This window comes from Sciurus vulgaris (genome assembly GCF_902686455.1).
Source record: "Sciurus vulgaris genome assembly, chromosome: 1".
NCBI lineage: Eukaryota > Metazoa > Chordata > Mammalia > Rodentia > Sciuridae > Sciurus > Sciurus vulgaris.
The window spans coordinates 125,547,342-125,575,087 of NC_136461.1; positions in this window are offsets into that span (position 1 = coordinate 125,547,342).

Sequence of the window (27,746 nt, forward strand, 5' to 3'; positions counted from 1 at the left end):
AATCTGGCTATAGTGAATTGAGCAGCTATGAACATTGATGTGGCTGTATCTATGTAGTATGCTGATTTTAAGTCCTTTGGGTATAGGCCAAGGAGTGGGATAGCTGGGTCAAATGGTGGTTCCATTCCAAGCTTTCTGAGGAATATCCATACTGCTTTCCAGAGTGGCTGCACTAATTTGCAGCCCCACCAGCAATGTATGAGTGTACCTTTTTCCCCACATCCTCGCCAACACCTATTGTTGCTTGTGTTCTTGATAATCGCCATTCTAATTGGGGTGAGATGAAATCTTAGGGTAGTTTTGATTTGCATTTCTCTTATTACTAGAGATGTTGAACATTTTTTCATATATCTGTTGATTGCTTGTACATCTTCTGTGAAGTGTCTGTTCATTTCCTTAGCCCATTTGTTGATTGGATTATTTGCATTCTTGGTGTAGAGTTTTTTGAGTTCTTTATAGATTCTGGAAATTAGCGCTCTATCTGAAGTATGAGTGGCAAAGATATTCTCCCACTCTGTAGGCTCTCTCTTCACATTACTGATAGTTTCCTTTGCTGAGAGAAAGCTTTTTAGTTTGAATCTATCCCAGTTGTTGATTCTAGCTTTTATTTCTTATGCTATGGGAGTCCTGTTAAGGAAGTCTGATCCTAAGCCAACAAGTTGAAGGTTTGGACCTACTTTTTCTTCTATAAGATGCAGGGTCTCTGGTCTGATTCCAAGGTCCTTGATCCATTGTGAGTTGAATTTTGTGCAGGGTGAGAGATAGGGATTTAGTTTCATTCTGTTGCATATGGATTTCCAGTTTTCCCAGCACCATTTGTAGAAGAGGCTATCTTTTCTCCATTGCATATTTTTGGAACCTTTGTGTAATATGAGAAAATTGTATTTATTTGGGTTTGTGTCCGTGTCCTCTATTCTGTACCATTGATCTACCTGTCTATTTTGGTTCCAATACCATGCCGTTTTTGTTACTATTGCTTTGTAGTACAGTTGAAGATCTGGTATTGCGATACCCGCTGCTTCGCTCTTTCTACTGAGGATTGCTTTAGCTATTCTGGGTTTCTTATTCTTCCAGATTAATTTCATAATTGCTTGCTCTATTTCTGTAAGGTACGTCCGTCATTGGGATTTTAATTGGAATTGCATTGAATCTGTATAGCACTTTTGGTAGTATGGCCATTTTGACAATATTAATTCCGCCTATCCAAGAACATGGGAGATCTTTCCATCTTCTAAGGTTTTCTTTAATTTCTTTCTTTAGTGTTCTGTACTTCTCATTGTAGAGGTCTTTCACCTTTTTTGTGAGATTGATTCCCAAGTATTTTATTTTTTTCGAGGCTATTGTGAATGGGGTAGTTTTCCTAATTTCTCTTTCTGAAGATTCATCACTTATGTATAAAAATGCATTGGATTTATGAGCATTGATCTTGTAACCTGCTACTTTACTGAATTCACTTATGAGTTCTAAGAGTTTTCTGGTAGAATTTCCAGGTTCCTCTAAATATATAATCATGTCATCAGTGAACAGGGATAGTCTGATTTCTTCTTTTCCAATTCGTATCCCTTTAATTTCTTTGGTTTGTCTAATTGCTCTGGCTAGAGTCTCAAGAATGATATTGAATAGAAGTGGTGAAAGAGGGCATCCCTGTCTTGTTCCAGTTTTTAGGGGGAATGCTTTTAGTTTTTCACCATTTAGAACAATATTGGCCATGGGCTTAGCGTAGATGGCCTTTACAATGTTAAGGAATGTTCCCACTACCACAATTTTCTCTAGTGTTTTGAGCATGAAGGGATCCTGTATTTTATCAAATGCTTTTTCTGCATCTATTGAAATACTCATGTGATTCTTAACTTTTAGTCTGTTGATATGGTGAATGACATTTATTGATTTCCGGATGTTGAACCAACCTTGCATCCCTGGGATAAAACGCACTTGATCATGGTGTACTATCTTTTTAATATATTTTTGTATGCGATTTGCTAAAATTTTGTTGAGAATTTTTGCATTGATGTTCATTAAGGATATTGGTCTGAAATTTTCTCTGTCTGGTTTAGGTATCAGGGTGATATTGGCTTCATCAAATGAGTTTGGGAGGGTTCCCTCCTCTTCTATTTCATGGAATACTTTGAGAAGTATTGGAATGAGCTCTTCTTTAAAGGTTTTGTAGAAGTCGGCTGAGAACCCATCTGGTCCCGGACTTTTCTTTGTTGGTAGGCTTTTGATGACCTCTTCTATTCATTGCTTGTAATTGATTTATTTAAGTCGTATGTCCTCCTCGTTCAGTTTAGGTAATTCATATGTCTCTAGAAACTTGTTGATGTCTTCGAGTTTTTCTCTTTTGTTGGAGTATAGATTTTCAAAATAGCTTCTAATTATGTTTTGTATTTCACTCGTGTCTGTTGTGATATTTCCTTGTTCATTCCGAATTTTAGTAATTTGAGTTTTCTCCCTCTTTCTCTTTGTTAGTGTGGCTAAGGGTCTATCAATTTTGTTTATTTTTTCAAAGAACCAACTATTTATTTTGTTAATTTTTCCGATCGTTTCTTTTGTTTCCATTTCGTTGATTTCGGCTCTGATTTTAACTATTTCCTGTCTTCTACTACTTTTGGTGTTGGTCTGCTCTTCTTTTTCTAGGGCTTTGAGCTGTAGTGTTAAGTCGTTTAGTTGTTGATTTCTACTTCTTTTGTTGAATGCACCCCATGAAATAAATCTTCCTCTAAGTACTGTTTTCATAGTGTCCCAGAGATTTTGATATGATGTGTTTTTGTTCTTGTTTACTTCTAAGAATTTTTTAATTTCCCTCCTTATGTCTTCTGTTATCCATTCATCATATAATAGTGTATTATTTAACCTCCAGGTATTGGAGAAGTTTCTGTTTTTTATTCTGTCATTTATTTCTAACTTCAATCCATTATGATCTGATTGAGTACAAGGTAGTATCTCTATCTTCTTTTATTTGCTGACAGTAGCTTTGTGGCATAAGACATGGTCTATTTTAGAGAAGGATCCATGTGCTGCTGAAAAGAAGGTGTATTCGTTCTTTGTTGGATGGTATATTCTATATAAGTTGGTGAAGTCTAAATTGTTGATTGTGTTATTGGGATCTATGGTTTCTTTATTCAATTTTTGTTTGGACGATCTATCCAGCAGTGAGAGAGGTGTGTTAAAATCGCCTAGTATTATTTTGTTGTGGTCTATTTGATTTCTGGAATTGAGAAGGATTTGTTTGACATACATGGATGAGCCAATGTTCGGGGCATAGATATTTATGATTGTTATGTCTTGCTGATTGATGCTTCCCTTAAGCAGTATGTAATGTCCTTCTTTATCCCTTCTGACTAGTTTTGGCTCGAAGTCCACATTATCTGAAATGAGGATGGATACTCCTGCTTTTTTGCTGTGTCTGTGTTCATGGTTTGTTTTTTCCCATCCTTTCACCTTTAGTCTATGGGTATCTCTTTCTATGAGTCTCTTGCAGGCAGCATCTTGTTGGATTTTTCTTTTTAATCCATTCTGCCAGTCTATGTCTTTTGATTGATGAGTTCAGGGCATTAGCATTCAGGGTTATTATTGTGATATGATTTGTATTCCCAGTCATTTGATTCATTTTTTTTTTTTTTGACATGATTTGGTTTTCCCTTTGTTTGGCTATTCCTTTAGGCTAGTTCCTCCCATTGCTGATTTGCATCGTTGTTTTTCATCTCTTCCTCATGGAATATTTTGCTGAGAATGTTCTGCAATGCCGGCTTTCTTTTTGTAAATTCCTTTAGCTTTTGTTTATCATGGAAGGATCTTATTTCATGGTCAAATCTGAAAGTAAGTTTTGCTGGGTATTTGATTCTTGGTTGGCATCCATTTTCTTTCAGGGCTTGGTAAATGTTGTTCCAGGCCCTTCTAGCTTTTAGGGTCTGGATTGAAAAATCTGCTGATATTCTTATTGGTTTCCCCCTGAATGTAATTTGATTCTTTTCTCTCGTGGCCTTTAAAATTCTGTCTTTATTTTGTATGTTACGTATTGTCATAATAATGTGCCTTTGTGTGGGTCTGTTGTAATTTTGTGTATTTGGAGTCCTACAAGCCTCTTGTACTTGGTTTTCCATTTCATTCTTCAGATTTGGTGAATTTTCTGATATTATTTCATTGAATAGATTGTTCATTCCTTTCATTTGTTTCTCTAAGCCTTCCTCAATCCCAATAATTCTTAAATTTGGCCTTTTCATGATATCCCATAATTCTTGTAGATTCTGTTCATGATTTCTTACCATCTTCTCTGTTTGGTCAACTTTGTTTTCAAGATGAAATATTTTGTCTTCGATATCTGAGGTTCTGTCTTCCAGGTGTTCTATCTTATTGGTTATGCATTCTATGGAGTTTTTAACTTGGTTTATTGTTTCCTTCATTTCAAGGATATCTGTTTGGTTTTTTTTCAATATCTCTAACTCTTTATTGAAATGATCTGTTGCTTCCCGTATTTGCTCCTTTAACTGTTGATTGGTGCGATCATTTAATGCCTGCATTTGCTCTTTCATCTCCTCGTTTGCTTCCCTGATTGTTTTAATTATGTACATTCTGAACTCCCTTTCTGACATTTCTCCTGCTGTGCTGTCATTGGTTTTTATTGATATAGTATCTAGGTTTGTTTGGGACATTTTCTTCCCTTGTTTTCTCATATTGGTCAGATGTCAGTGGGACTTTGTGACATTTCAGAATTCTTCTATTGGCTTATATTGTCCCTGTAGATTTCCAGTGTATCACCTTCCTGCCTTCTGTAGCCTGAAATCTTGGAGTAACTTGATAATGCGGTGCTTCCAAGGAAAGCTGCCCCTAGTCCTCTACTGGTTCCAGGACTTGGAGCTGGCTCTGTGTGGAAAGGCTCTCACTGGGGGGTCTGCTCCGAGAAGCTAGCAGAAGGGTGCTTCCCGCTGGAGGGGGCCGGGCTGCGGGCTGCTTGGGGAAGTTCCTGGCTGCCCTGTCCTGGTCCCTGAAGCAACCTGTGGGCAGGAACCCACCGCCCTGGTTCAGGGACTTGAAGCTTGGTTCTGTGCAGAAAGGCTCTCACTGGGGGGCCTGCTCCGAAATGCTGGAGAATCTGGCCCTGTGGGAGGAGCCCACCCCTGGAGTTGGCAGGGCCGCCTGGGGAGGACTCTAGCTGCTCTGCCTTACTCTAATAAGCCATCCGAATCCGGGCCTGCCGCCCGGTCAGCACTTCACTGCTTCACCGGGTGGGGGAGACTCACCCCGAGGCTCTATTTTAGTCTGAGTCTCTCAATGCCTCCCCTTCTTGAATTTGGGTTCTGGAGCGAATGGAGATGCAGTCACCCCTAGTCCGCCATCTTGGATTGCTTCTATATTATTTCTTTAGAAAGAATTCCTATCTATGGAATTCCTGGGGCAAGAGTCACATATATTTTAGAGGCTTTTTTTCATCTGGATGAGTTGTTTTTGTTGAATTTCATTTATCCAGAATTTTTGATCCTTTAACAGCCTCTCTCTCCTGCTCCCTGAATAGTATTAGCTTTCGTTTTTAGAGTTAAAAATACTTTTTATGGGGCTGGGGAGATAGCTCAGTCAGTAGAGTGCTTGTCTTGTAAGCACAAGGCTGTGGGTTCTATCCCCAGCACCCAAAAAAAAAAAAAGAAATACTTTTTACAAATTTGATAATATAAGTTATAGTACATTCTTATTTTAAGTATTTCATTAATTGGTAACATTGAATAATTTCCAAATGTTTATCAATAATTTGTATTTATCCTTTGACTAATTGCCAGCTGCTGTCCTTTGTCAACTTAAAAAGGAATACTATTTGACCATAAAAATAATGAAATCCTGTCATTTAGGATGTGGTTGGAATTAGAGATTATTATGTTAAGTGAAATGAGTCAAGCACAGAAAGAAAAATACTACATAATCTCATTCATATGAGGAATCTAAGCAAGTTGACCTCATAGAAGTTGAGAGTAGAATAGTGGTTACCAGAGACTGGGGACAGTAGGGGTGGGAGGGATGGGAAAGGTTGGTTAATGGGTGCTAAGTTATAGTTAGATAAGAGTAAAAAATTCTGGTGTGTCATTGCACAGGATGATTAGAGACAATGACACTGTGCTGTTAAAAAATTGGAAGAAGAGATTTAAAATTTTTCACTGTAAAGAAATGATAAATGAGGAGACACATATGTTTAATTTCATTTAAATATTATGTATGGCAATGTATTGAAATATTGTATGATACCCTATACATATGTACAATTTTAAAAAGATAAATTTAAATTGAAACAATTAAGTTTTGAGGATTTTTCTGATTAACCTACATATTGCTTGATAACTTACAGCTAATTGTTTTTCCTTATTTTTGAATATTCTGCCTATAGAAACTCTGGTCCTCATATTCTGGTTCATATCTTCCCCTATTTTTTTAACCCATAGGATCAAAACAAGACGACACTAGCTTTCTTTAGATTAAAACCCACATCTGTCACCATAGTCATAGTTACAGTCCTAAGCTCTCACTGGCAGAGGTCCCCCTCTCTGGAGCTCCTATATGGTTACTATTGAAAGAAGAGAACAAAGGAAGGTCTTGCAAAATGGGGAGAGGGTGCAAAACACTATGGCACATAAAAGTAGTTTTGTGCATATTGTTTACTCCATTCCTACAGAAGTTCTAAGGGCCATCTTACGGAGAAGCTGATTAGCCTTGCGCCTCTAAGATTGACAAAAGAAAATAAAAACCAGAAGAAATGAAAAAGGTCAGAAAAGTGTCTAGGCTGGTGCTGCAGTAAGCCCCAAGATCCCCTAGGTGTCACGGTGTAACTCTGATGTGTTTGCTCGGGAGAGGGAGACAGGTTTCAGTTTACTTCCATTCCAAGCAAACAGCTGTTCTGCTTAAGGAAAGATTAATTTTTTAGAAAAAAAAAAAAAAAAAAAGAAGGTCTTGGATATGATAACATACAAACATAGTTACAAGTTTTTCCCCTACCTCATAAACTGCAGAGACTTTCCCTATATTGTTTGGTAGGTTCAGAAAGAATGCAGAAGGTTTGTCTTGGCATTTCCTTCCGCCTTCCATTCGGAAACACTTATGAATGTGAACAGGTTTGTAAAACACTTTCTTTTCCTTTTTGGGCAGCCCACAGGACGTCCGCTTGCCTCTTTGCCTTGTGCTGTCCTTTTCTACCCTTGCCCTGCCCTATTAACTTCTTCACCCTCACTCCCTGTTTTTAGTAGTGGGAATAGCCAGCCTATAGGTCCTCTGTTCTAGAAGTTCACTGCCTGACTGTGCTTCCAGGAGGGAACTCTTGGTTCCTACAGCTCGATCTTGGACTGGACTCATTCATTAGTTGGCTTATTTGAGTTCATTTAACTTAGAACTGGGTTCTGACCCCAATGAACAACTGATTGCTCCTGGACCTCCTCCCCAAAGAGGGTCTCTGGGAAGGTCCTCAGCTTGTCTACTCTTATCCCATCATATTCTGCAGAGAACCTTATCATCTCCCACTGAAAGTACTTGTTGGCTACAGGCACTACATGTAATATCTGTGGGTCTGGACTCCTTTTCTTTGCATGGAAGTCTGGGGCCACTGAACAACTCTGGGGCATGAGAAGACCTTTCAACCTTCACCCACAATGCATGACATGGAGCTCTATTGTAAGCCTGGTTGGGAGGATAGCAGTCACAGTACTGTGTGTGTGAAATCAGTCTAAAGATTACTGGAGTGAGATAGTCAGTTCAGGTTGCTAAAGCAAAATACCATGAACTGGGTGACTTGAACAATGAAAATTTTGCACAATATGGAGGCTGGAAGAGATCAGGATGGGTTCTTAGGAGGGTCCTCTCCTGGACTGTAGACCTCCAACTTCTCTTTGTATCCTCATTATGGTAAAGAAGGAGAGGGAGGTGAGGACAGGGAAGGAAGGAGAGGGGAGGAGAGAGCTTTTGTGTCTCCTTTTGTAAGGGCACTAATTCCATTCACGATAGGTCCACACTCATGACCTAATAACCACCTAAAGGATCCACCTTCAAATACTATCGTACTGAGAGGTTTTCAACATATGAATTTTGGAGGGACAAAACCTTGGAGGCTCTACACCATAGCCATAGCCATAGTTTTTTCCCCCATCCCATAAAACAGCCATGCAATATCCTGACTTGCTATGCCTCATCTCTTGCCCCCAATCAAATCCTGAAAATAGTTTTGGGTAGCAGGGGTGGGGAATGAGTGGGTGGTTTCCATAGTTAGAGAGAACTGATCATTTGATCCACCCAAATGAATGGCATTTAAAAAACTTATAATTGTTCATAATAGTGGACTTCATCTAACTTCTTAATATCAAACTTTTTTTTTTTTTGTGATACTAGGAGTTGAAACCAGGCTCTTCCATATGCTAGGCAAGTGCTCTACCATGAGTTACAACCCCAGCCAATATCAAGCTTTTGATGGCAGCTTACCAAATAAGATAGATGATTGAATTAATCGTATATGTTATCATTCAAGTCACCACCAAAGTGGGGGAGAAATCTACTTTTGCCATCAACTGGATAAACCAGGACACTAGCCTCTGGAATTGTTTGGCATTTTTAAAACTTTGCACCTTTCACACGAACTATGTTTTTGTTTTAAGGAACAATAGGGAAGATGTAAAGATACCTAGTAGAAATAGTGTTGGTGTGAGTGTGCTGGGCCTGGGTCTAATCCAACTTCACTGTTTTCCTTTCTTAGCTTCCTTTGTGAATCTGAAAGATGGAAATTATAACTCTTGTTTGATGTATAGTACAGAATTGTTGTGAAGATCTAATAACATGAATGAAAGGCTATGTAAACTATAAGCTATAGACTATGTAAACTATAAAAGTTATCTGATTATTCATTGCCATTGGCAATATCACATCTCAATTTACACTTTTAATTTTCTTCTGTGTTATTTATTTTCAAAGGCTATATCAGGAAGTATATCAAAGAACATGTTCAGTTTTCCAAATCTCAATACATTTATTTTCTCATCATTAGGAGAAATTGAATTTGATTCTTTACTTTTGCTAAGATATTGTTTTTAATGGTATTGCTTATCTTGTGGTTGTATCCTCTACTCTTTAAAGCTAGGAAGTAACTTTAATGAAGAAATGAATTTTATATCAAACGACTACTCTGTGAGTGATGGGATGGACCCCAGCCTTCAAGGAACTCGAGGTCTGTTTGGAAATTTTGTGAGGAAGTTTGTTGGTCAGATGGGACAAAGGAGGAGGGAAGGTGAGGTTTTGTGCTTCTGTGTGTGTGTGTGTGTGTGTGCGCGCGCGCGCATGCATGACAGAGAGAGAGAGAGAGAGAGAGAGGGAGAGAGAGATGTGAGGCATGCTGTGTTGAGTGTATGTGATGTCAGTGATCTTATGTTTATTAAGTATGGAGGCCTCTGGAATCTGTTACCAGAGTGTTGCTATTGATGCCCCAGTACTTGTCACACTAGCCACAGTTGCGTGACTCTTGTGGCCACCATCTACAAAGCACCTTGCAACTTTACTGAGGATTCAGAGCTCTGCTGATGACTACAGAGAGCTGTTAGGTATGCATCAGAATTAGGGACTGTATTTGACTAAGAAAGTGAAGAATGGCTTTGGGGAGGCTGAAGCTGGGAGGGTGGATACAGTGCATAGTTTCCACAGCAGCACCTCTGGGTTCTGTGGAGAGGGAAGGACCAGAGAGTGGGGAAGGAGTTGGCATCCTGTGGCCATCTTAGAGATTTAGTGCATTTGGGATGGTAGTGACCAGGGAGGGCAGAGTCTCATGAATCCAAGGTTAAGCAAACGTATTATTTCAGCCTAGAATGGTGTGTTATCAAAACACACTTAAATTACTTCACTATTTAATTTACATTTGTTTAATCTATGTTCTAAATCTCTTTCTTCTTCATTGGTAAGCTTCCAGCTGACAGAAACCATTTGTTCAATCCATTGTGTGCAGTACTGAATGGAGTACCCTGTACTGAAATTAGAATCTCGACCTAATTTTTATTCTGACTTAAGCACTCATTTGAGTAAAGGCAACATGTTGATTTCTGAACTGTTTGGTAAAATACTGTGGTTGGTTGGGTAATTTTCTGTGGTTGAAAAGCTCATCTCTTAAGGCCCCTCCCTAGGTCACTAATACCCTTATGAAAATGCATAAGAATTTACTATGCAGCTGTTAATTTCTTAATCAAACTATTTTGTGTGGGTTTTTCTTGTTATTTTAAATAGAAAAAGCAATTATACCCTTTTGTGGCCTAATCACTCACCAAATGCAACTTGTTTCCAAACTGCAATCGTCTTGGAGCTGCACTACCACAAACAGCCTTTGGAACCAGTAAGCTATATTTATTTTTAGCTTTTAAAACAGCCAAATAGTTTGCCCTCAACTTTCAGAGGAAAAAAATTCCCTTCTGGGCTAAAGCCTTGTGTACTGAGTATATTTATGCTTGACTATTTCCATCTGAACTCCAAATAGTGGAAAACAAAGGTTCCCAGTGATTCACTCTTAATAACAGTCTTGGCTGGTGCCGGTGCTTATTAAATACCAGTTTCTTAAATTATAACGAAGGCTGTAGTTATAGGCTGAGGTAGATTTAGTGAAGCACATGAAACCAAAAAACATTACCACAATGTGAGGAATTAGAAGGAGGTGGGGCAGAGCCACATCAGGTTGAAGGAACTTGCCAAGCTTTTAGATGTAGGGTTCTGTGCCTCGGGGTTGACGCTGGATGCAGGGACTTGAGCCAAACAAATGACCAGTTTGATTTCAGGTTTGCTTGAGTGGAGGAAAAGTGGCATATGTCCTAAGTACTGTGTTCTAGACATCCTGTCTCCTTCAATCTCATTGTATTTTATTTTGGGGGGAGGTACTGGGGATCGAACTCAGGGGTACTCGGCCATTGGGCCACATCCCCAGCCCTATTTTTGGTTTATTTTATTTAGAGACAGGGTCTCGCTGAGTTGCTTAGCACCTCGCTTCTGCTGAGGCTGGCTTTGAACTCATGATCCTCTTGCCTCAGCCTCGCTGGGATTGTAGGTGTGCACTACCACGCCCGGCTCAATCTCATTTTAATTAGTAGGCATTGTTAATCTTCCCGAGAAGTGGCAGGCTGAGAGAGCCCAGTCACCTGCTCTGGGGGACACAAAAGTGGGAACCACAGTTCTGGGACTCACACTAAGTCTAGCGCCAAAATTCAGACCATTGCATGGCTTGGCTCTTTGCTGTTAATGTTAACTGATAGTTTGATAAGTTTACTAAAGTTTTACTATATGCTATTATGCATATAGATTTAATTTTAATTGACTATAGAATTAGCAAAGTAGGTGTGTGTTTAATTCTACACATATATTTTTAAACAGTTACAAAATTTGATTTTGTTGTAACTGAGCAAAAATTGACATCAACATTTAACCTGTGGGTCTGTGTGCTTTATTTAATTTCAGATTCACACTTTGTTAGGTCACAGGCCACCTCTCCCTGGTTTCATCCAGTGTGACTAGCCAGACTCTCACTGCCCTCAGGTTGTCCTTGCTTCCGGGACTCTGAACTGGATGCCCTAAAGCTCTGGTAGGTCACAAGGACAGATTCTTCCCTCCTCATGTCCAGGGTGGCATTTTTTTCCATCCGTACCAGAAAATTTCCGATTAAAACTGTGATTAAAACCAAGGCTAAACAGCCACACTTTGATTCAGTTGAGTGGTGGATGAATTTGCGCTAATGAATGGACTACAGGAACCAGTGGTCTGTTTTTGATGACAGCCTGCTATGTGCTAGCTTTCCTTCCTCACACTTGTTTCATGTAAATTTCTTTCTCCATGTTCTCCATGGTTTTTTTTTTTTTTTTTTTTGCGGTACTGGGGATTGAACCCAGGACCTTGTGAGACAAGCACTCTACCGACTGAGGTATATCCCTAGTCCTGTATTTTCTTTTTAAATTGGTAAAAATGTATGGTCTTTTTCATTCCCTTGGAAATTCAAGGGACGAGATCATCATACTACATAATGTTGAACATTTCTGGGTTTGAATTTTAACCCTGTGACTTTGAGCTGTGTGATCTTGGGCAAGTCACTTTATCTCTCAGAACCTTGGTTTTCTCACCTATAAAAGGTAGTAATTCTCCATACATAGCTAGCTGTAGCTTCTGTCACATTTATCTTGTCTGGAATCTGGGATATGTGAAAGTCAGTCAGTCTCCAGAGAACTGCCCTTCATGGTTTTATATCAGGGTGTAAGTGCCTACCATGTGGCATTTGCTTGGAGACAGCAGAAGAAGAGCTATCTAAGAAATTCTCACCAAATACAGAAATGCTAGGACCTTGCAGAGCCACAAGGTCTTTTGTGGCCATGTCCTGTGGTGACAGGGAGAACCCAGGGCCTAGCAGCAAATGACAGAGCTGTGTGCATCTGCTTGAGGGAAAGTAAGGGCTGGGAGTAAGGGGCTGGATGCCAGGAGAAAACCCAGTATTTGCAGGAGAGGCTAGGACCACACTCCTGTTCATCCGGGTCTGGGTGACTACAGAGGCCCTGCCAGGACTGGCTGAGTAGCTCAGGCTGCAGTTCGTGGAGCATGAATGCCATTAGCTTTCAGTTTAGCTGGAGGCTGGGCACTCTGGCAGGGAAGGGTTAGCTCAAAGAAAGGTCAGGTGCAGACCAAAGCATACCCGTCTCTCTTTACCCGTGTGTTTAACTATTGCTAAGAAGGTATTTCAGGGCCGTGTTGTTACTCTTCATTCTACCAAAAGCTTGAATACAGTGTTCTAAGCATATATATGTATGGGGTATGTTCCACTGGAGGCTGGGCACTCTAGTAGGGGACTCAAAGATAGATGTATATATGTGAGGCATACACACACACACACACACACACACACACATATGTATCAGGTATATAGATATTTTCACCCACACATATATGTAGTATCTCATTATATATTAAAAATTCAGTTTTCAAGATGAGAACTGGAAGAGAGACAGAGATGAAATCCACCCTGTCTTCATCCCCCAGCAAGGACCCAGAGTTGATTGGTGAAGACAGACTCCAGTTCTGCCTTGTCCAAAGCCCCCGTTTTGAGCTCCAGTGCCATTTGGTCTTTTAGTAAAAAGTGTTAGGATAAAGAGCTGAACAATCTGGCTGGTAGGAAGAACTTTCTTTTATGTGAGTCCTGGGTACAGAACTTTCCAATCTTGGCATTCTAAGACTGTGAAGAGGGTTGCCTTCATATTTAGATTGTATATATTGTATAATGTATACATTTTGTGCATATATGCATATCATACATTTATTATATACAGAACTCTGGTTCTTTCCCCCTTTCTCTGTTCTTTTTCTTTTTTCTTTTTAGTGGCACTGGGTGTTGAACTCAGGGCCTTATGCATGCTAGGCAAGTTCTATCTAGCATCTACTTTCTCTGCTTTTGAAAATACAATCAAAGCAAAAAACTCCTAAAGCAAGGATTTCATCCTAGTAGGTTCCAATGAGATGAAATGAGTTCTACTAATAAAAGTGAGGAGTTGAACCTAATTTTCCATCAATGGTGTGTGTGTGTGTGTGTGTTTATGTGTATCTGATTTAGTGTATGAGTTGTTGTTATGTCCCTTTGATGGGTCATGTTTATTGAGGTTGTTAAAATGTGTAAATATTTGTCATGTAATAAAGTTGAACCCAAATGCATGAAACTCAAGTGTTGTAATATCGTGGAAGTCTCAAACAGATGAACAGCAAAAAAATAGCTAGAGTTCAGAATTACAAAACAATCATTCAAGAGAAGAATAAGTTTTTCAACAGTGTGAGGGAAAAGTTTTTAAAAAAATACTGTGGTACTTCTGAGTTCCAGACCTTTTTATCTCTTTGCACTGTCTACATTCGGTTCAATGTCTTATGTAATTGTGTGTATGGACATCTTTGTGTGTAAAAGTATGTATGTATAATTTCCCTTAACATTTGTTTCTGCTTTAAACTACACTAAATCTCATCCTATTTTGGATTTTTCATGGATATATCTTCATCTTTCTTCCTAAATCCCTCATAACTAATTGTGAACCTTCAGGAACATCTTTGGTGGGCTATTAATGTTACTATTGCCCTTCTTCTACACAAAATTATTTCCTGTTACAGTATGAGATTAGTTTCCATTAATAAAGATCTCCTATGTCCCTATGAAACCATCCTAAATTGAACACGATGTAAGTTGAAAATGCTTTGAGTACACTACCCTACTGAACATCACAACTTAGGCTAGCCTACCTTAAACATCCTTAGGATTCTTACATTAGCCTACAATTGGGCAAAATCATCTAACACGAAGTCTATTTTATAATAAAGTGTTGAGTAGCTCATGTAATTTATTGATTACTGTACTGAAAGTGAAAAAGAATGGCTGTATAATTACACTCACATGAAAATCATGTGAGTCAAAACATTGTTAAGTTGTATAAGTTTGTTTTCTCATTTCAAAGGAAGATATTCATCTGAAGGAGAGAAAATTTGGATAGAAGGCAAGGAGGGGAGACGAATTATTTCCTCCTGACCATTGGCATTGTGAGACATCTGTGGTCTTATTTTGCAAATATATGTCTTTCGCTGTCTCAGAAACCTCAAGGAAAAGAGAATGTGATTAGGTTTCAATTTCTGGTTAAGACCCTCCAAAGCCTGAAAACCAGGACAAATTCCTGAGACAAAAAAAAAAAAAAAAAAAAAAAAAAAAAAAGATAGCTGTTTCCCTGTTCCCTCTTCCCTCTTCCCTACGATTACCTCCTCCCTGCTGGGGCCTGGCCTTTCCCTTTCTTAACTGTCCTGTAGCTCTGCACTTTGTCCTGCTCCTTTTCTCACTTGTAGGATGTAGGATGGGGCTCATTTAGTGAAGCTGGTCCCCACAGCACCTTCTCCTTTCAGAAACGTATTTTGCACAGCTCTCATTCTCACTGGTCAGAACTGGGTATGACATGGCATTGGAAACCCTCATCCACATTTACAAGTGCATATATTGAACACATTCACCCAAATTCTTTCCTCGGCTTCTACTTGAACCTGTCTACATTCTAACATCCTTGACCTGCTCAGCTCTTTGGGTTTTGAGGAAAGACAGAATCTTCCCCAGCCTCTTGCACTTAAGGTCCTGCTGTGCACCTGATTTGCCCTCAGCTCCGCCCCGCAGGTCCACACCTCTCTCATGACCTCTGCTTATTCTGCAAGCTCTCATCATGCCCTCCCTCTGTAGACTTTCCTTGTACACCCTCTTGACTGCCTGGTGCCCAGGACACAGCAACTGACCAAGTAGGTATCGAAGGCAGACAAAGAACTGTCCTTGAGGGCAGTCCCCCTGGGGTCTCTGCCAGTCTTCCTGAAATGCCTGCTCCCAGGGCCACTGTTCGAACCCCACACCTACACCCTGCTGCACTCTGTGGTTTGTGAAGTAATTATCCATTATTACGTGGTTATTAAAAAAAACAAAGTATTTTCAGGAAGAGCTTCTTCTTATTTTTACTAAATGGGCAACTTAAATTTTTTTCGCTCAAGACTATATTTTTGTTTTGAGTAAAGTCTTTAACTAGAGCTGGTAGATTGGCTCTTGGCTTTGACATGTGAGACTTGAGAAATATACACACGTTTATATAATCAAGATGAGAAGACTTTAAAGGCACAATTAATGCTAGGAATAAAAACCTATGGAGAAAAACAGTTAATAAACTTTCTAATACTTTTATTGATGTGTGTCTAATAAGACTTTTTCAACTTTAACATATATATATGTTATATATATATATATATATTTACATTTGTTTTACAATTGGATACTTAGCAGAAAAAAAACTGAAAGCTCATTGCAAAGATGGAGAGATCTAGGAAAACTATTTTTTAAATTGGGCTTGAAAAAACTTTTCCATTAAAAGAGAAGTTTAATGCATGAGTTGTGCTTTGCTTTGATCCAAAAAATTGTTAACAATTTTTTAAAAATAGAAAGTGGTCATTACATTGTGTGTTCAAAATACAGGATTCAAAGGATACCAATGAACAGAGAATTAACTAGGTCAAACCAAAAAAGCAATCACATGGCTCTGCTTGCCAAGGTCCAGGAAATTTGAGAGAACCACTTATAACAGCTTTCCATTTTGTGGTCTTTCAACTTAACCTTTAATTACAACTCACAATAACATGGAGAATGAAACTGGAAAGGATGAAAAGAAGGAAAAGGGGAAAATTAACAATAACAACTACCATATTCTTGTAATTTATGCTATCAAAAGCAGTTATATTAATTGTCTATAAGACCAAGATGGAATTTGAAAAATTATTATTTTTAAATATTCCTCTAAGTGTGCTTTACTTTATAGATTTAATTATCATGGCATATTAGATTCCTGTTGCTGCTATAACAAATTGCCACAAAACTAGTGGTTTAGAACAATACAAATTTATTAACTTCTGTTTCTATGTTTGAGGAGTCTAACATGACTTTTACTTGACTAAAATCAAGATGGTAGCTGAACTTTGTTCCTCTCTGAAGGCCCTAGAGGACAGCCATTGCCTTTCCCAGTTTTGAGAAACTGTCCTTATTCTTTGGCCCATAACTCTCTTCTTCCATATTCTAAGGCAGCGATGACAGGTTGATTCCTCCTTGCAGTGTATCACTCTTAACACTGACCCTTCTGTCTTCTGCTTCCATATTCAAGGACTTCGTGATCACATTAAGACCACAAAGTTAGCCCAGGATAAAATCCCTATTTTAGGGTCAACTGATTAGTACCATTAATGCCATCTGCCACCTTGATTTCCCATTGCCATGTAATGTAACATATTCTCAGGTCTGGGAATTAGGATGTTGAACATCTTTGGATGTTACTCTTGCCTATTTCACATGGTATTGTTTAGGTTTCAAAGAGTGCAATTAAGAACTTGAAAAGGTAAAAAATAATTTAGCTCCAAACATTTAGATATTTATTCCTTTTCAAGATTTTAGATGACTTATATGTTCTTGATAGAAAAATTATTTAAAAAATTTATTTCTTCTAAACCAGAACAGTCATTCTATTTTGGTAGGTTTACAAAATAAAATGAACATTTTTTCTTATTCCCCTTGATTTGAAAAAGTTAGAGAGAATCAGTGGTCCTAAGTAAACTAGACAATTGCATTGAGTATTTCTATCCAGCAAGGCAACACTGAAGCCTTGGGAATCTGGAGAAGTTACTAGAATAAGGAATTTTGTAGACTTATTTCCTGTGTTGGGTCTTGAATTGAATATCTAATAGTAGAACTAATAGAGAAATGTCATGTTATAAAATCATGGGGAGTCTTTGTTGAAGAAAAGAAAAGTCTATCAGCAATTTCTATCTGGGAAGCCTATGTTCATCATTTGACTTTTACAACAGAATTAAGTTTCCAGATAAAGAGTTTGTGTTCTGTTATGAAATCTGCTTGAATTAAGCTGGGGCTAGGGTTCCAGCTTACTCTTTCATCACTTATATTTTATTTACAGGTAAAAAATGAAACTAACTGGGTGGAGTAGTGTATGCCCGTAATCCCAGCACGTTGGGAGGATGAGGCAGGAGGATGACAAGTTCAAGGTCAGTCTTGACAACCTAATGGGACTCTGTCTTAAAAAAAAAAAAAAAAAAGAAAATGGCTTGGGATGTAGCTCAGTGTAGAATGCCTCTGGGTTCAATCCCCAGAACTGCCCTGTTCTCTCTCTCTCTCTATATATATTTATAAATTTACATATATAAATACATATATTTATAAATTTATATATATATCTATATATATAAATATCAACACAAATACATTGTGGAGATGGGGAAGTAATTCATGGATAGAGCAATGCTTAACATGTATAAGACCCTGGGTTCAATCCCCAGTATCACAAAAAAATTACTTATTTATGAACATGATTCATGATACAGAAGTTACAAAAGGCATATAAGGAAAACAGTCCCTCCTGACTCTACTTCTGGAACACCCAGTTTTTCTTCCTGGAGAAATTAGTGTTTGTTTCTTATATATCTTCTTAGAAGTATTTTATGAATTTCCAAACAAGTAGGTACAAATCATTCTTATCCTACCACCTTGAAGAGTATGGCAGCATACTTTATATACTGTTCTACATCTTTACTTAAGAATTTATTTCTGAGATCGTTACATATCAACAAAGTACATGCACATTTTTCATTTCCACTGCAAAAAATAACTTTAGGTTTAAAAAAGAGTTCCAAAAAAGGGTACAGAAGTGCCTTCACCTTACTTCTCTTATGTCTTATATCACTATAGAACAATGAGCAAGAATTTGACCTTGATATATTATAACTGGACTTAATTTGATTCCACTAATTATGCTGATGATCTATTTCTCTGTGCTTCAGAATCCAATGAAGACTCTTATATTGCATTTAGTCTTCATGTCTCCTATTCTCTTGTTATGTCATAGTCTTACCTTGTTTTTAATGATCCTGAAGAGTATAATAATTATTTTGTAGAAAATTTTCTTGATGTTTTCTATTGATTAGTTTGAGGTTATGCATTACTGGGAAGCCCATCAGTGCATCACATCAGAGGAAACATTATGCTGATATGAATTAACAGCAAAATTAATTTTGATTACCTGGAAAAGGAATTGTCTACTAGAAATCACAATATAAAGTTATTATTTTCCCTGTTTTGATTACTAAATGTTTTTGAGAAATACTTTGCGATCATGAAAATATCACTTTTCTGTTTAAACGTTTGCTCATAATTTTAGCACCCATAGTTGGTTCTGTGGTGCTCTGGTGGTGATTCAATTTTCCTTACTTTTCTGTTTATCCATTGGAATTTCCCGCCAATTTTGTTGGATTTTTTTTTTCTTTATAAATAAGGAAGAGTTGTCCCTTCTACCTTGTTTATTTGTTTATTCAGTTTTGTTCTATGTCTGTTTGGACTCATGAATATTTAATTAGTTGAATTATAATCCAATAGTATTGTTATATACTTTGTTGCTTCAAGTTCTAACTTATGCCATTGAAAATCCACTCAGGTTGGCTCCTGTGGTTAGCTATTTTCCTTCCTTTCTTCCTTCTTTCCTAACTTTTTCCCTCTCTTCTTTTCTTTTGTTTTTTTTTCCCTGCCTTTCTTTCTCCCCTTGTTCTTGCTATTATTCTTTTATTAGTGTCTTTGTACTTCTTTAACTTACTTTCAGTACAAGATGGTCCAGGATTATTTTCTTTTTTCTCTGCTCCAGTCCTGGAATCAACCTGTTTTATCTGATTCCTTTATCAGTATTTATAAATATTGGTATTTATAAATAAGGTGTGCTTATTGCTACTGGGGGGTAAATGCTTCTAGTCTTTCTCAGTGAGCAGAGCTAGAAAGCGTACACATGCATATTTATTTATCTCCATTTTTATATATTGAAACAAACATGCATTTCTATTGATACCTGATTCCATTTAACACTACAGGGTCCACTGTAGCCTCCCCTTTCCTTATTCAATCAGATGAAGCCTGATGAAAGGTAAGGTAGCACTTCTCTCTCTGGAAGATGTGACCTGAAAGGCTTCATGGCTTGGGAAGGAGAGAAGGAGGAGATATACTGGTTCTTACTTCTGTGGCCTGGCATTAACATATACTAATTCAAGTCATAGTACACTGATTTTACCAGACTATATTACTTAGCTAGTTGGTCTGGGAAAAGCAGGGTGGCACTAGGAATCAGTTTTGAGCTGACTATTGTCTCTGACATGTTCTCCCCGGATGCTTGCACTCTCACCCTTTCTTTCTGCTGATTCATTTCATTTGCCATGTTTTGTTTAAAATAAAATAAACATATACACGTCAAATTTACTAATTTTTCTTTAGGATTTCTGCTTCCTTTTTTGATTTGAGGGATGCACATACCAAGAATCATCCCTTAAAGGGAGCAAGAAGCTCAACTGTGAAAGCTCCCTGCTAGGCCAGTACTGGTAGAAACACTTATCTACTTGGTGAATTGAATTGCTGGAGTCAGTGTGGTTGTGCTTGAGAGTTAAAAACTCTGGGGCCCTATCTTAGTAGGGCCCTACACATTTGTGAATTTTACCTCCAGATTCTGAGTGAAGACTGAAGAAAATCCCTGTGCTTTTGTCAGAGGGAATGGAAGAATAATCCCTTTGAAATATGCCTCCCAAATTATTTTCCCCTTAATGAAGACCTTCTATCAAGAGAAGATGTTTTATGAGAGCCTAATTGATTTGGAGGCAGGGAAATATTTGACTCCAGCCCCCTCTATCCTTCAACACAGGAGGAATATGCCCAAATCCAGCTCTCTCTTACCTTTCTGTCTTCTCTATGCAAGAAAAAAAGGTGAGACTTCTTTGTGAAGGACCAGAGTAGAGACTCACTATAAGATTAAGACCTAATTATAGGATTATAGAGTGTTTAGCTCCTACCTGCCTCCCTAGTCCCTCACAGATTACTGCAGAAAAAAACAGCAAGCCTCAGAGTCTACTTAAGAAGGTGTCTCTCCCTGCACCTATTAGAAGAAAACATAGGCCCAACTCTCCATCGAGTTGACTTAAGAATCGACTTCCTCAACAAGGCTCCTAAAGTGCAAGGAGTAAAATCAAGAATGAATAAATCAGATGATATCAAACTAAAAAGCTTCTTCAGAGCAAAGGAAACAAGAGAGAGCCTACAGAATGGGAGAAAAATCTTTGCCACCTGAACCTCAGATACAGCATTAATCTCCAGGATATACAAAGAACCCAAAAAACTTTACATAAAAAAAAACAAAAACAAATAATCCAATCAATAAATGGGCAAAGGAACTAAACAGGCACTTCACAGAAGAAGAAATATGATTGGTCCGCAAAAATATGAAAAAATGTTCAACATCTCTAGCAATTAGAGAAATGCAAATTAAAACTACACTGAGATTCCATCTCACTCCAGTAAGAATGACAATGATCAACAATACAAGGAACGATAAATATTGGCAAGGATGTGGGGAAAAATGTTACACTCATACATTGCTGGTAGGATGGCAAATTGTTGCAACCATTCTGGAAAGGAGCATGGAGAGTCCTCAAAAAACTTGGAATGGAACCACCATTTGACCCAGTTATCCCACTCCCCAGTGCATACCCCAAAGACTTAAAATCAGCATATTCCAGTGACACAGCTGCATCAGTTTATAGCAGCTTAAAATTCACAGTAGCCAAGCTATGGAACCAACCTAGGTGTCCTTCAACAGATGAATGCATAAAGAAAATGTGGCACATATACACAATGGAATATTACTTGGTTTTAAAGAAGAATGAAGTTATGGCATTTGCAGGTAAATGGATAAAACTGGAGACTATAAAGCCAAGTGAAGTAAGCCAATCCCAAAAAACCAAAGACTGAATGTTCTTTCTGATATTGATGGTAACACACAATAAGGTGGAGAGGGAAGAATGGAAATTCATTGGATTAGATAAAGGGGATTGAAGGGAAGGGATAAGGATTGGGAATAGGAAAAATAGTAGACCGAATCAGATATAATTTTCCTATGTTCATAGATGAATACATGACCAGTGAAACTCTATGTTATATACAACCACAATAATAGGATCCTAATTAGAATAAGTTATTCTTCATATATGTATAATATGTCAAAAAGCACTCTACTGTCATGTATATCTAGAAAGAAAAAATAAAATAAAAAAGAAGAGATTCTAGAGAAACTCAAAGACAACATAGGAGACAGAAGGAAGAATCCCAGAAGAAATTCTACCCTCTGACATTTATAGTTATGGTAAACTGCTAGCCAGATAAATGTGAAAAGTAACATTAAAGTTTTGTTTGCTTTAGTTCCTTTGACTTGATAACTCTTTTCCATATTTCAACAAAAATTACAATCCTTGTAAAGAACAACAGCAGCAGAAGCAACAACAACATCTAATGATAGAAAGCATACTTTAGAAACAAATTAAAATATGGAAGAGATTTTGGAATTATCACACGAATATTTAAAATAACTATGATTAATATACTAAGGCATGTAATGGAAAAAGTGGATAACATGCAAGAACAGATGGATAACATAAGCAGAGAGATAGAAACTGAAAGAAAGAAGCAAAAAGAAATGCTATAAGTAAAAAACATAGTATCAGAAATAAAGAATGGCCTTGAAGGGCTCATTAGTAGACTGGATATGATCAAAGAAAGAATCAGTGAACTTGAATATTTAATAGAAACTTCGTGAACTGATTACAGAAGTTGTATCCCATACATAATAGAATACTCTTCTGAAATATCAGAAGGAGAAAAAAGAAAGGACTATCTAAAGAACACTGAATGAAAATTTTCTGAAGTATAGGTTGTGAAAGTTCAGAGAACATTGAATAAAATAAATAATACAAAATCAACATCTGGGCATATTATATTAAAACTGCAGAAAATTAAAGACAAAGAAAAAAATTGAAAGTAACCACAGTAGGAAAAAGACACATCACCCATAGAGAAGCAAGCATAAGAATTAAATCAGTCTTCTCTGGAAACCTTGCAAAGAAGAATAGAGTGTGGTGTGGTGAAATATTTAAAGTTTTGGAAGAGGAAGAAGAAGAAAAGAACCCAAAGGACCAACTTAGATATACCTAAGAAAGAAAGAGTATTAGAGAAGGAAAAAAGAAAGGTAAAAATAAAATCTTTTATTTTATTAGTTGATAACAATACTATGAACAACTCTATGACTGCAGATTTAATTACCTACATGAAACGGACCAATTCTTTGAAAGACATTGTGTTCCAAACTCACACAAGAAGGAATAGATAAAATGACCAGGCCTATAACTATGAAATAAATTGAGTGAATAATTAATATTCTTCCAAGCAGGAAGCAAATAGAACCATGTGTAATTTCTCTACTAATCTTTATTAAATATTTAAAGAAGAAATGATATACATTCTTTAAAATTTCTTCCAGAAAACAGAAGCAGACTCATTCTATGATTTCATCATTACCTTAATAACAAAATTAGACAAATAAATTACAAGAACAATCTGACATGGACATGGATGTAAAAATCCTTAGCAAAATATTAGCAAATTGAAACAAATATTCTATAAAAAGAATTATACTCCATGACAAAATGGTATTTATTTGGGTATGTAAGACTATTATAGTGTTCAAAAGTTCATTAATGTAATTCATCACATCAATATTCCAAAGAAGAAAAATCAAATGATTATGTTAACAGATTTAGAAAAAGCATTTGACAAAAATCCAACACTCATTCAAGATAAATTTCTCAGCAAATTAGGAGTAGGTGAGAAATACCTAAACTTAAAAAAAACCCAAAAAACTACATAAACATTCCAGCTAACATAGTACTGAATGGTGAGGAACTAGAAACTTCCCCTATATGATCAGGAATAAGGCAGATATGTCCCTCTCACTATTCCTATTCAGAATAGTACTAGAAATTGTAGCTGATACAATAAGGAAAAAAAAAAAAAAAAAAAAAAAAAAAAAAAAAAAAAAAAAAAAAAAGGAAGCAAAAGGAAGCAAATTGGAAAGGAATGCATAAAATTTTGCAAATGATTCTCAATGTAGAAAATTCCAAGAATTATTATCATCAACCACAACAAAAACAAAAAATCCTCCTGGAACCAAAAGGTAATTATAGCAAGATTGTAAAATGCAAGCATTAATATACAAAAGCCAGTTGCTTTCCTATACATCATAAACAATTTTAATTTGAAACTAAAAATACAATATTATTTATATTATATTCCCACCCTTCAAAGAAATACTTAAGTATAAATTAGCAAAATGTGTACTAGATCTATCTGGGGCAAATACAAAACTGTTATGAAAGAAATCAAAGATCTAAATAAAAAAAGATATATTCCATATTCATGTGTAGGGACACTTGACAGTGTTAAGATGTCAATTCTTCCTGATTAATCTGTATATTCCACATAATTCCAATAAAAATCTCAGTAAGTTATTTTGTGGATATTGAGAAATGCACTCTACAGTTTATATGAAAAAGTAAAATGCTCAGAATGGTCAACACAATATTGAAGAAGAGCAGAGTCAGAAGACTGACAATATCTTATTTCGAGACTTAATGTAAAGTTATAGTAGTGTAGTATGGCAAAAGAATAGAGTAAAAGACCAATGGAATAGAATAGAAATTCTAAAAATATACACACAAAAATTTAGTCAACTGCTCTTTGACAAAGGAACAAGGGCAATTCAGTAGGAAAAGGAGAGTATTTTCAACATGTGGTGCAGGAACAACTAGACATCCATATGCAAAAAATCAAATTTAAACACAGACATTTCATCTTTCACAAAAATTAACTCAGAATGAACCATAGACATAAATGTAAGCTGCAAACCCAGAAAACCTCTAGTAGAGAGCACAGGAGAAAATTTAGGTGACCTTAGATTTAGCAATGAACTTTTCCATATAACACCAAAACACAATTTAGGAAATAATTTCATTGATAGTCATATGAGTATTCAAAATTTCTATTTCTTCTTGAATCAGTTTTGATAAGTGTTCCAGTTCCTGCTTAACTAATTGACTCTCAAATTAGTAGCTTACAATAGTCATTTTTATTATGTTCAGTCACTCTATCAATTGATTCTAACAAGTCACAGTGGAGGGCTGTGTCTGTCCGTGATGCTGGGGCTTTATCTGGGCATACCTCACATGGTCAGAGGTCAGAGTCATCTTTACTCACTGACCTGGTGATTGATGCTGTCTCAGTTGGAATTTCAGCTTGGATTTCTATATAGCATGGTGGCCTTAGAGTAGTTAGACTTGTTAAAACATGACTCAGGGATCCCAAACCAAATGACCCAGTGAAAAGTTTTACTACCTTTTATGATATAGCTTTGGAAATTGCAAATGAATTTCCAAGATTATATATTTACCAACATGTAACTAAATCAGCTTATTTATGGGAAAGGAGACACAATTCTTATATTTTAATGAGAAGATGTTCAAAGGATTTGTTGGTATGTTTTAAAAGTGTCACAATAATTTTATTTTCCCAGAATTTGTCCTTTTTACACCAAATTTATTGGTGTAAAACCTTTGATAAAATTATATTTATTATCTTTTTTTTTGGTACCAGGGATTGAACCCAGGGGCGTTTAATCACTGAGTCACATCCCAGCCCTTTTTATATTTTATTTCAAGACAGGGTCTTGCTAAGCTGCTTAGGAACTTGCTAAGTTGCTGAGGCTGGTTTTGAGCCCCTTATCCTCCTGCCTCAGCCTCCTGAGTTGCTGGGATTACATGTGTGTGCCACTGTGCCCAGCTATATTTATTATCTTTTAAGCCTCAGATCAAACTATAGTTATCTGCACTTATGTTCTTGTGCCCTTTCCTTTTTTCTTAAGAGATTTATATATATTTTGTTAAGTTTTTAAAAGAATAAATGTATGGATTTATTGATTCTCTTTTTAAAAATAATTTATTGATTCTATTACATTGTTATATGTTCCTTTTAAAATTTTTTTGGGCTTAATCTGTTTTTTAAAATTTTTGGCTACAAATATAATTCTATGTTGATAATTATTTTTCAGTAACACTTTATAATCATCATCCCATTCATTTTCTGATCTCTCCATTGTTGTTGAAAAGTCTGCCTTTGTTTATTTCAAAGTCTTTTCTTTCTTTCTTTTTTTTTTTAGCTTCTTCTTACCCATACTGTCATGATATTCTCTAAAATTTTATTCTTTTCTAGTTTCATAAGAAGTGATCTCTTTTTATTAGAGTTTCTCAGGTTTTCTTGAGCCCCTGCATTTATGGTGGACATAATTTCTGGAAAAATTTCAACCATTATCCTTTCATGTATGCATCTTCAAAATTCTCTCGATTTTCTCTTTCTGGATCTCCATTTAGCTCTAATGAGCTTCTCATGACATCTTCCACATTTCTTCAACTTTTCCATTTTTTCTCTTTGCTACATTTAAAATTCTTTGAATGTGTCTTCTAGTTCATACATTCTCTTGTCAATTTTTTTGGTCCTGGGAATTGAACCCAGGGATGCTGTACCTCTGAGTTATATCCTCAGCCCTTTTAATTTTTTTAAATATATATTGAGTTTTGCTAAATTATCCAGGCTGGCATCAAACTTGAGATCCTCCTGCCTCAGCTTCCCGAGTTGCTAGGATTACAGGTGTGTACTACCATACTCAGCTATCAACTTTAATCAATAACTTGAGATTTCAGATCCAATAATCATACATTTTATTTCTGAAGATTAATGCTTTAAATTCTTTATGTTCCTTATTAATAGCTTATTTTTTACATTCTCATATTAATAATTTCATCCTTCATTTTTTAAAGTATTTCATGTAAAATCTTTTAGCATGCTATACATATTACTGAGTGGCTAAACTTCTGATGTTAGCTAATCTTTGTGAGGCCACACTTGAATTATGTGTATGTGAGACATGAAGGCCTTACTTGGGGAAGCTTTCTTTCAAAGAGGATTTGTTTCTACTGTTATCTACTATTTCTGTTTCTACTATTGCTCACAGACACCCCTTCTCATTACAGATCTACTTCAGCTCTTCCTAAAGATTTTACCTTAGAGTTGATTTCTCAAATTCAGCTTCCTCCTCAATGCTATTGTGTAGGCCAGCATTCCTTCAGCTGTTCAGCCATAGAACTCAGGACTGAGGGAAGCCCACCACCACTGTTGGTCCATGCTAATTAGTCCCTATTTCTGACTTCCTGCTGCTTTGTCCATACTTTGACTTCTCTGTCCTGATTTCTCTCAAATGTCACATCCTCTATTCTTGCTTATTCCAGACCTGCTCTCTCTAGTCTCTTTCACAAGAGGCACTGATCTTAGCATTCATTTTATTATTTTTTTTCTAGCATTGTCCCTTTTACCTTTTGGGAGATCAGAAAAATGTATCCCTGTGGACCAGTTTTGGATGGGAAGTTTTAGTAGGTGTTTTAGTCAGCTCTTTCGATGCTGTGACTAAATTATCTGACCAGCACAACTGTAGAGGAGGAAGAATTTATTTGAGAGCTCGCGGTTTCAGAGGTCTCAATCCATAGGCAGCCGGCTCCATCCCTCAGGGTTCCAGGTGAGAGAGGAGCAACATGGTGGAAGAGTGTGGCAGAAGGAAGCAACTTATGTGGTAATTAAGAAGCAGAGAGAGAGTCTACTCACCAGATACAAATACATACCTAAAGCCATGCCCCAATTCCCACCTCCTCCAGCCACATCTTACCACTTCAGTTACCACTGAGTTAATTCCTATTAGGTTTTAATAGGGTTTGGGGATTAAATCACTGATTGGGTTACGACTCTTACAACCAAGTCATTTCTCTTCTGAATGTTCTCGCACTGTCTCACATGTGAGCTTTTGGGGGACACCTCATATCCAAACCATAACACCAGGATTCCTACATAATCACAAAAGCAAAAATGAAAGCCTACTCTGTTTTTATTATTGTTGTGTTTTTCATTTGTTTATGAACTAGAATTTCCACTTATCAACATAATTTAAAGCTACAGTTTGAACACATTCTTTTTTTTTTTTTTTAACAGAAAGCAAAAGGAAGGACTCATCATGATACATAGATTTAATTTTTCATGGAAACTCCAATAGATTGGGTTTGGTCTACTGGAATGCTAGTTGAGAACAATTCTAAGGCTATGTCCAAGCTTAGTGGAAACAGACTATGATTGATTTGCAGTGTTCTCTAATGGTATAGGAAGGAGGAATAAGAGCATGTGAACTTCAAAGCTTATCCTAGAATATCATTTAATCCAAACTATG